The 11,225-nt window shown below is 33.6% G+C and overlaps 5 non-coding genes across 5 annotated transcripts; all 5 read left to right on the top strand.

The window, feature by feature from the left end:
- Positions 1 to 494: 494 nt before the first annotated feature.
- TRNAW-CCA (transfer RNA tryptophan (anticodon CCA)) lies at positions 495 to 566 on the top strand. The gene has a single exon. It is a non-coding gene; the product is annotated as a tRNA-Trp (tRNA).
- Positions 567 to 2,746: 2,180 nt separating this feature from the next.
- Positions 2,747 to 2,818, top strand: TRNAW-CCA (transfer RNA tryptophan (anticodon CCA)). Its single transcript has one exon. It is a non-coding gene; the product is annotated as a tRNA-Trp (tRNA).
- A 2,128-nt stretch (positions 2,819 to 4,946) lies between these two features.
- TRNAW-CCA (transfer RNA tryptophan (anticodon CCA)) lies at positions 4,947 to 5,018 on the top strand. Its single transcript has one exon. It is a non-coding gene; the product is annotated as a tRNA-Trp (tRNA).
- Positions 5,019 to 7,179: 2,161 nt separating this feature from the next.
- TRNAW-CCA (transfer RNA tryptophan (anticodon CCA)) lies at positions 7,180 to 7,251 on the top strand. Its single transcript has one exon. It is a non-coding gene; the product is annotated as a tRNA-Trp (tRNA).
- A 2,047-nt stretch (positions 7,252 to 9,298) lies between these two features.
- On the top strand, positions 9,299 to 9,370 carry TRNAW-CCA (transfer RNA tryptophan (anticodon CCA)). The gene has a single exon. It is a non-coding gene; the product is annotated as a tRNA-Trp (tRNA).
- Positions 9,371 to 11,225: the final 1,855 nt, after the last annotated feature.

The raw sequence follows: 11,225 nt of genomic DNA on the forward strand, positions 1-11,225 counted from the left end.
GGTATAACAACTTGAGACTTTCTCGCCTTTCAAGGTCTTAATATTTTACCACTCTTTCACAGCTTCTTCCACTACCACCAAAATATATTATTATTTATTATTTTAAGGTTAATTATTATTATTATTATTAATTACTATTATTATCATTGAATATCAACGACTAAAATTTTATTTAATGTCTGAGTGTTACGAGCAAATCAAGATGTCTTTAACCAATTCTCTTTAACAGTTCAATTGCAAATATAAGACTTGTTTTTACTAAGCATATTCAGAACCAACAAATGGTAAAAGTTAGCAAAAGGTTACTCTGAGGCTCTAACGGATATCAAGTACTGATGCATAAACAGCCCTGACAGAAGGGTCATAAACGGGAATAAACTCTACACATTTCGTACACGACATCTCAAGCCAAATATTTAAAAACTATGGTAAGATGTTACTTGCAATGCAAACTATACCGGCAGCTTTTAATTAAATTCTCAAATTTACATATCGGCTCCGTGGCGCAATGGTAGCGCGTCTGACTCCAGATCAGAAGGCTGGGTGTTCGAGTCACTCCGGGGTCAAATAATGCCTACTTTTCTAAACTACGTGGCAAATAAAGGAAATCAAAGTTGCAATTACACACACACACACACACACACATATATATATATATATATATATATATATATATATATATATATATATATATATATATATATATATATATATATATATATATAATCCTCTGATATTGGGTAGGACCTGACGCCAGCAGGACATCATTCACTAGGACGACATTCACCTTTCAACTGATAAATCAGAGACAAAACCCTGATTTCCACAAGTTTTTACTCCTATTCAACCTGACAGTTGCTAGCTTCGCTCTTCTCCTTTTTCCAACTTCCGACCAACCCAACGTCCATATTCTCTCCGCATAACCACGCCATATAAAAAGAAAAGAGTTCATCTTTCCTACTTCTAGGCACCCTTCCACACTTCTTACTCCTGATATACATCGCATACAATTCCTCTCAACAGCTACGTTTTTTCTGTCTTTCGAAATCACATACAAACTTGACATTCACAAGAGCATTTACTAAACAATTTCTTTGCACATTTTAACAATGCCTTTCACCAATTTTTCTTCTTATCCCTTTGCAGCGGATTTGCTACCGATCGTGTTGCAATTATACAGTGAATAACCTTCATTTTATCCTGTCCATATTTATTACATTTACTCCTCAGTACCCATATGAATTATCCACTTCCATCATTTACCAATTCACTCCAAACTGACCCCTATTTCTTCGTCTTCCAGATTTCCATTTACCATGACCTTTATGACTTCACTATTGGTATAACATTTACTTGAGACTTTCTCGCCTTTCAAACCTTCACTTCTTAATATTTTACCACTCTTCAAACAGCTTCTTTCCACTACCACCTACCAGCCAAATTATTATTATTATTATTATTATTATTATTATTATTATTATTATTATTATTATTATTATTATTATTATTATTATTTTATTTATTATTATCATTATCATTGATTTACTGAATGTGCTTCGATGCTTGACTAAAAATCTTTAACAAAATAACATGTACCTAAGTGAATAAGGAAAAATAACACTACAAAGAGCATTTACTTTAAATTCTGATAAAATCAACAGAAATTTACTAATAACAAAATTTTTAACAATTCAAAAACAGATGGAGCTCAAAACTTAAATGGTGGAAGGAAATGATACAAACTATATACCACAAACAAAAGCTTTTACAAAGAAAATAAAGAACCAACAAATGGTGAAAGTTAGCAAAAGGTTACTCCTGAAATGATCCGCTATACAAACAAGTGTTATTCATAACCACATCAACCCAGCAATAACAAATACAACAATAAATTTAATTGTTCTCATGGAATTTCAGGGCACTCAATATCCATTAACTTTCAGCAATGGACACTGAGTGCCCTGAAATTCCACGAGAACAATTATACTTCAAAATGACATCACATTATCTTCATATTCTCAGCCGAATAAGAACCAAGAAAACTTTCCACGTACAAGAAAATAAGTTCCGTTAGTCTCATATAAAATAAGCTATTTTATTGTTCTAGGAAGGGAATGGTTTTTAAAGTCTGTTACAAAAGCATTTTTACTCCAAGTTATCGCTTTCACAATTTCCTAGTGGCTTAGTTATATAGAAGGATCTAAGAAAGGACACTGCTACCGATATGAATGATGACATGCCACTCCAGGAGAAACTCGTAAGTGAAAACTAGTTTGGAGGATATATATTAGACCTAATACAGAAAGTATTTAAAAATTTTTTACCAGAAAACTAATACAATATAATAAAAATAAAGAAAGTGTCTATTTTGGTACCCTTTCATTAGAGTACCCTAATACCAATATGGAAGGTCAATTTATAGCGGTTAACATAAAGAACAAGGCAGAGAATATATGATTTTATTATTCTAATGTTACGAGCAAATCAAGATATCTTTAACCAATTCTCTTAAACAGTTCAATTGCAAATATAAGACTTGTTTTACTATGCATATCTCAGGCCTAGTCTAGGCTCTAACTCAGTACTGATGCGAACAGCCCTGACAGAAGGGTCATAAACGGGAATAAACTCTACGCATTTCGTACACGACATCTCAAGCCAAATATTTAAAAACTATGGTAAGATGTTACTTGCAATGCAAACTATACCATCAGCTTTTGATTAAATTCTCAAATATATATACATTGGCTCCGTGGCGCAATGGTAGCGCGTCTGACTCCAGATCAGAAGGCTGGGTGTTCGAGTCACTCCGGGGTCAAATAATGCCTAGTTTTCTAAACTACGTGGCAAATAAAGGAAATCAAAATTGCAATTATACACACACACACACACACACACACACACACATATATATATATACATTATAATCCTCTGATATTGGGTAGGACCTGACGCCAGCAGGACATCATTCACTAGGACGACATTCACCTTTCAACTGATAAATCAGAGACAAAACCATGATTTCCACAAGTTTTTACTCCTATTCAACCTGAAAGTTGCTAGCTTCGCTCTTCTCCTTTTTCCAACTTCCGACCAACCCATCGTCCATATTCTCTCCGCATAACCACACCATATAAAAAGAAAAGAGTTCATCTTTCCTATTTCTAAGTACCCTTCCACACTTCTTACTCCTGATATACATCGCATACAATTCCTCTCAACAGCTACATTTTTTCTGTCATTCGAAATCACATACAAACTTGACATTCACAAGAGCATTTGCTAAACAATTTCTCTGCACATTTTAACTTTGCCTTTCACCAATTTTTCTTCTTATCCATTTGCAGCGGTTTTGCTACCTGTCATGTTGCAATTATTCTGTGAATAACCTTCCTTTTATCTTGTTCATATTTATTACATTTACTCCTCAATGCCTATATGAATTATCCACTTCCATCATTTACCAATACACTCCAAACTGACCCCTATTTCGTCGTGTTCCAGATTTCCATTTACCATTACCTTTATGACTTTACTATTGGTAACATTTACTTCAAACTTTCTCGTCTTTCAAACCCTTCTTAATATTTTACCACTCTTCACAGCTTCTCTCCACTACCACCAAATAAGTTATTATTATTATTATTATTATTATTATTATTATTATTATTATTATTATTATTATTATTATTATTATTATTATTATTATTATTATTATTATTATTATTAATTTACTGAATGTGCTTCAATGCTTGACTAAAAATCTTTAACAAAATAACATGTACCTAAGTGAATAAGCAAATAACACTACAAAGAGCATTTACTTTAAATTCTGATAAAATCAACAGAAATTTACCAGTACCAAATTTTTAACAATTCAAAAACAGATGGAGCTCAAAACTTAAATGGTGGAAGGAAATGATACAAACTATACACCACAAACTAAGCTTTTACAAAGAAAATAAAGAACCAACAAATGGTGAAAGTTAGCAAAACGTTACTCCTGAAATGATCCGTCTATACAAACAAGTGTTATTCATAACCACATCAACCCAGCAATCCCAAATACAACAATAAATGTAATTGTTCTCGTGGAATTTCAGGCCACTCAGTATCCATTAACTGCACCAATGGATACCGAGTGCCCTGAAATTCCACGAGAACAATTATACTTCAAAATTACATCACATTATCTTCACACTCTTAGCCGAATAAGAACCATGGCAACTTTCCACGTACAAGAATATAAGTTTCGTTAACCTGATATAAATATAAGCTAAAATATCGTTCCAGGAAGGGAATGGTTTTTAAAGTCTGTTACAAAAGCATTTTTACTCCAAGATGTCGCTTTCACAATTTCCTAGTGGCTTAGTTATATTGAAGGATATAAGAAAGGACACTGCTACCAATATGAATGATGACATACCACTCGAGGAGAAACTCGTAAGAGAAAACTAGTTTGGAGGATATATATTAGACCTAATACAGAGTGTATTTAAAAAAAAAATTTCACCTTAAAACTGATACACAGTATAATAAAAATAAAGAAAGTGTCTATTTTGGTACCCTTTCATTAAAGTACCCTAATACCCAATATGGAAGGTCAATTTATAGCGGTTAACATAGAGAACAAGGCCAGAGAATATATGATTTTATTATTCTAATATTACGAGCAAATCAAGATATCTTTGACCAATTCTCTTAAACAGTTCAATTGCAAATATAAGACTTGTTTTACTATGCATAGATATCTCATTCCTAGTCTAGGCTCTAACTCAGTACTGATGCGAACAGCCCTAACATAAGGGTCATAAACGGGAATAAACTCTACGCATTGCGTACACGACATCTCAAGCCAAATATTTAAAAACTATGATAAGATGTTACTTGCAATGCAAACTATACCATCAGCCTTTGATTAAATTCTCAAATATATAATTTACATTGGCTCCGTGGCGCAATGGTAGCGCGTCTGACTCCAGATCAGAAGGCTGGGTGTTCGAGTCACTCCGGGGTCATGCAGTTCCTAGTTTTCGAAACTACATGGCAAATAAAGGAAATCAAAATTGCAATTATACACACACACATATATATATATATAATCCCCTGATATTGGGTGGGACCAAACGCCAGCAGGACATCATTCACTGGGACGACATTCACCTTTCAACTGATAAATCAGAGACAAAACCCTGATTTCCACAAGTTTTTACTCCTATTCAACCTGACAGTTGCTATCGCTCTTCTTTTTCCTACTCCCGACCAACCCATCGTCCATATTCTTTCCGCATAACCACACCATATAAAAAGAAAAGAGTTCATCTTTCCTATTTCTAAGTACCCTTCCACACTTCTTACTCCTGATATACATCGCATACAATTCCTCTCAACAGCTACGTTTTTTCTGTCTTTCGAAATCACATACAAACTTGACATTCACAAAAGCATTTACTAAACAATTTCTTTGCACATTTTAACAATGCCTTTCACCAATTTTTCTTCTTATCCCTTTGCAGCGGTTTTGCTACCTATCATGTTGTAATTATTTTGTGAATAACCTTCCTTTTATCTTGTCCATATTTATTACATTTACTCCTCAAAACCTATATGAATTATCCACTTCCATCATTTACCAATCCACTCCAAACTGACCCCTATTTCGTCGTCTTCAAGATTTCCATTTGCCATTACCTTTATGACTTTACTATTGGTATAACATTTACTTGAAACTTTCTCGTCTTTCAAACCCTTCTTAATATTTTACTCTTCACAGCTTCTCTCCACTGCCATCAAATAAATTATTATTATTATTATTATTATTATTATTATTATTATTATTATTATTATTATTATTATTATTATTATTATTATTATTATCGAGTTACTGAATGTGCTTCAATGCTTGACTAAAAATCTTTAAAAAAACAACATGTACCTAAGTGAAAAAGCAAATAACACTACAAAACAGATTACATTAAATTCGGATGACATCGCCAGAAATTTATTGATACTAAAATTTTTAGAAATTCAAAAACCGATGAATCTCAAAACCAAAATGATGGAAGGCATTGATACAAATATATACCAAAACCTAAGCTGTCAGAAAAAAAAAAACAACAACCGGTGAGAGTCAGCTAAAGGTTACTCCCGAAAAGCTCCAGCTAAACAAACAATTGTTATTCATAATCAAGCAATAATAAATATAATAAATAATAAATAAAATAGCTGACATTCAGTGCCACGTAATTCCATGAGAATGATTATATTCCAAAATGAGATCACATTATCCTCATGTTCTTGGCCGAATAAAAACTATGGCAACACTCCCTATACGAAACTTAATTACTGTTCATCATATATAAAAATTTAAGCCAAAATATTGTTCAAGGAAGGAACGGAAATACTGCTCTAGGAAGGAAATGGACTGCCCAGTCTGTGAGAAAAACGTGTTTACTCCAAGTTATTACTTTCACAACGACCTTGTGATTCAATTATATAAAAAGAAACAACGTAGGACATTTCCTCACAAATATATGATGATATGTCATTTAAAGAGAGGCTCATATGTGAAAAATATTTTGGGGTTGATATATTAGAATTAAATATCGAAAGTATTTAAAACAACAGTCAGTATAACAGAAAACTAAAGGAAGTGTCCATGTTCATACCCTTTTGTTAAAGATCAAAATACCCAGTATGGAAGGTCAGTCAACAGTTATACAGGACAACGCTAGAGGATATATGATTTTATTTAATCTAATATTGAGAGAAAATCACGGTATCTTTAACCAATTCAACTGCAAATACAGAACTCGTGTTACTATGCATGTCTCAGGCTAGTCTAGGCTCCAACTCAGTGTATACAGTAAATATTACAGCCCAGACTGATGGCTCATTTACTGATAAAATCTACGCATTCTATACATATGATCTCAAACCAAATATCAAAAAATAATAATAAAGCAGTTACTTGTGATACATATTGTACCAGGAGCTTTTAATTAAATTCACTTCTGTATATATCGGCCCCGTGGCGCAATGGTAGGTCATAAACGGGAATTAACTCTACACATTTCGTACACGACATCTCAAGCCAAATATTTAAAAACTATGATAAGATGTTACTTGCAATGCAAACTATACCGGCAGCTTTTAATTAAATTCTCAAATATATATATCGGCTCCGTGGCGCAATGGTAGCGCGTCTGACTCCAGATCAGAAGGCTGGGTGTTCGAGTCACTCCGGGGTCAAATAAGGCCTACTTTTCTAAACTACGTGGCAAACAAAGGAAATCAAAACTGCAATCATATACACACACCCGCACACACCTATATAACCTATATATATATATATATATATATATATATATATATATATATATATATATATATATATATATATATATATATATATAATCGTCTGATATTGGGTGGTACCAGAGGGAAGCAGTACATCATTCACTGGCATATTTACCCTTCAACTGATAAATCAGAGACAAGACCATGATTTCCACAAGTTTTTACCCCTATTTAACCTGCTGACAGTTGCTAGCTTCGCTCTTCGCCTTTTTCCAACTTCCGACCAACTCATCGTCTATATTCTCTCCGTATTACCACACCATATAAAAAGAAAAGAGTTCATCTTTCCTACTTCCAGGTACCCTTCCACACTTCTTACTCCCGATATACATCGCATGCAATTCCTCTCAGCAGCTACGTTTTTTTCTGTCTTTCGAAACCACATACAAACTTGACATTCACAAGAGCATTTGCTAAACAATTTCCTTACACATTTTAACAATCCCTTTGCAGCGGTTTTGCTACCTATCATGTTGCAATTATTCTGTTTAACCTTCCTTTTATCTTGTCCATATTTATTACATTTACTCCTCAATACCTATATGAATTATCCACTTCCATCATTTACCAATTCACTCCAAACTGACCCCTATTTCGTCGTCAAGATTTCCATTTACCATTACCTTTATGACTTTACTATTGGTATAACATTTACTTGAAACTTTCTTGCCTTTCAAACCCTTCTTAATATTTTACCACTCTTCACAGCTTCTCTCCACTACCACCAAATAAATTATTATTATTATTATTATTATTATTATTATTATTATTATTATTATTATTATTATTATTATCGAGTTACCGAATGTGCTTCAATGCTTGACTAAAAATCTTTAAAAAAACAACATGTACCTAAGTGAAAAAGCAAATAACACTACAAAACAGATTACATTAAATTCAGATGACATCGCCAGAAATTTATTAATACCAAAATTTTTAGAAATTCGAAAACCGATGAATCTCAAAACCAAAATGATGAAAGGCATTGATACAAATATATACCACAACCTAAGCTGTTAGAAAAAAAAACAACAACCGGTGAGAGTCAGCTAAAGGTTACTCCTGAAATGCTCCAGCTAAACATACAATTGTTATTCATAATCAAGCAATAATAAATATAATAAATAATAAATAAAATAGCTGACATTCAGTGCCATTTAATTCCATGAGAATGATTATATTCCAAAATGAGATCACATTATCCTCATATTCTTAGAAGAATAAAAACCATGGCAACACTCTCTTTACAAGAACTTAATTACTGTTCATCATATATAAAAATGTAAGCCAAAATATTGTTCAAGGAAGGAACCGAAATACTGCTCTATAGGAAGGAAAAGGACTGCCCAGTCTGTGAGAAAAACGTGTTTACTCCAAGTTATTACTTTCACAACGACCTTGTGGCTCAATTATATAAAAATAATCAAGAAAGGACATTTCCACACAAATATATGATGATATGTCGTTTAAAGATAGTCCCCTAAGTGAAAAATATTTTGGGGGTGATATATTAGAATCAAATATCAAAAGTATTTAAAACAATAAACAGTATAACAGAAAACTAAAGAAAGTGTCCATGTTTATACCCTTTTATTAAAGACCCCAATACCCAGTATGGAAGGTCAGTCAATAGTCATACTTGGACAATGCCAGAGGATACATGATTTTATTTAATTTAATGTTGAGAGCAAATCATGGTATCTTTAACCAATTCAAGTGCAAATACAGAACTCGTGTTACTAAGCATGTCTCAGGCTAGTCTAGGCTCCAACTCAGTATATAAATAGTATACAGCCCAGACTGATGGCTCATTTACTGATAAAATCTACGCATTCTATACATATGATCTCAAACTAAATATTAAAAAATAATAATAAAGCAGTCACTTGCAATACAAATTGTACCAGGAACTTTTAATTAAATCCCTTCTACACATATCGGCCCCGTGGCGCAATGGTAGCGCGTCTGACTCCAGATCAGAAGGCTGGGTGTTCGAGTCACTCCGGGGTCAGCAAATACTTTTCCTATTCACCACTCTGTTCTTAGACAAACATTCAAGCATTCGGCAATCTGACAATTACGTACTGTAGATTTAAAGAATATCCGGATACTCTTCAGAGCTACACCAGGTTATGAAATTTTCAGTAATTCGCTCACAAATTGATCACTTTTGCGAAAACATTTGTTAAATCAAAATATGGCATCAAACGTCTTCTAAGAGTCAGAGTACAACAATGAATAAAAGTTATATACATTTGTACAAAATTACAATTATAGTTTTCCCTCCTAAGTGTCTGTTACAGATATTTAGTAACACGCAAGGGTAAGTAATGACGACGATAGTAAACATGAAATAAGCAGAGTCAACATTCAAAAGGCAATAAGTAATAACGGATACAAAAAGCCCATATATAATATAAAAAATTTTATGAAAACATGGATATTTACACTATTTCAATATTTATTATTTACTTTTTATATTTCATTTTATAGTAGCTATAGTGAACAATGCTTTTATTCCTCCCAATGAACAGTCTTAGGTGTCAGTGGAATTTTCTTGATATAAGAAGCAGCTTGATGCATAATTGCAAGACATGAAAAATTTCCAGTGATCATATATACGTTTATTTAATCATTATTCAAATTTCAGATTTGCTTCCTATTTCTCTTCCAGTTTCACTGAAATACACAAACCCAACGGCCCCCCACCCCAGCAAGACTTTAAAACTTTTGAATCCAGTTATCAATAAACATATACACTTGTTCCCGTAGAGAGGTAGTGCCGTCAGTGCACCTCATGCGGTGCAAAGTAGGCATTACTTAAGGTTCTTTGCAGCGTGCCTTCGGCCCCTAGCTGCAATCCCTTTCATATTCTCTTTCTTTCCTCTTACTGTGAAAGGAGGTACAGTTGGTTAAATAAGTCTAATCCTTCGGGCCAGCCCTAGGAGAGCTTTTAATCAGCTTAGTGGTCTGGTAAAACTAAGGTATACCTTTTATTTTTTCTCTTACTGTCCACCCTCTCCTAACAATTGATTTATGGAGCAACTGTGAGGTTTTCCTCTTGTTACACCTTTCAAACCTTTTAGTGTCATTTCCGTTTCAGCTCTGAATGACTTCATAGGTCCCAGTGCTTGGCCTTTGGCCTAAATACTACATTCAATTCAAATCAGTTCTATATACGTGTTACGCAGTTTTCTTCAAATTTTTAAGTCTTCTACACACCAAAGTCTTTTAATTTCAGCGGCTAAAAAGAATCCTCACTTTTCAATATAATTTATAATTCTGTTAACCAGTAAATACTCAGGGCGGATCACCAGATCATAAAAAAATGTAACCAACGGCTTTGTTGGTTGGTTGGTCAAGAGTCCATACCTCCACATCAGGCCTCCTAACCCGTTCAACTCCCGAGCACCCAGATTAAGAGCCCGTGCTGCTACTTAGCCAGCTTAACAACAACTAACCAACACACCAGCCCAAACAACATGCAACGATAAACACAGAAGCAGCGCATCAATTATTGCACTTAACTAATGAAAATTGACAAGCTCTTCCATATCACATGATTTCCATAAAACGTTGATGGGACGGAAATCCACGCGGCTTTTAATATTGTATGAGGCAGCTGAAGTTCATACAATATCTATACAATATCCACAGCATAGGTGAGCTAGAGTTGCTAGATCACAAATGCCATAAAAATGTGTTATAAAAATAGCTAATATCTACAGTTGGTTTTATGATCAGAAAAACATTTTAGTTTTCTGTAAAAGAAAACTATTTTGCCGGCTTTGTCTGTCCGTCCGCACTTTATTCTGTCCGCACTTTTTCTGTCCGCCCTCAGATCTTAAAAACTACTGAGGCTAGAG

This window comes from Macrobrachium rosenbergii, chromosome 41 (assembly GCF_040412425.1).
Source record: "Macrobrachium rosenbergii isolate ZJJX-2024 chromosome 41, ASM4041242v1, whole genome shotgun sequence".
Classification (NCBI taxonomy): Eukaryota; Metazoa; Arthropoda; class Malacostraca; order Decapoda; family Palaemonidae; genus Macrobrachium; species Macrobrachium rosenbergii.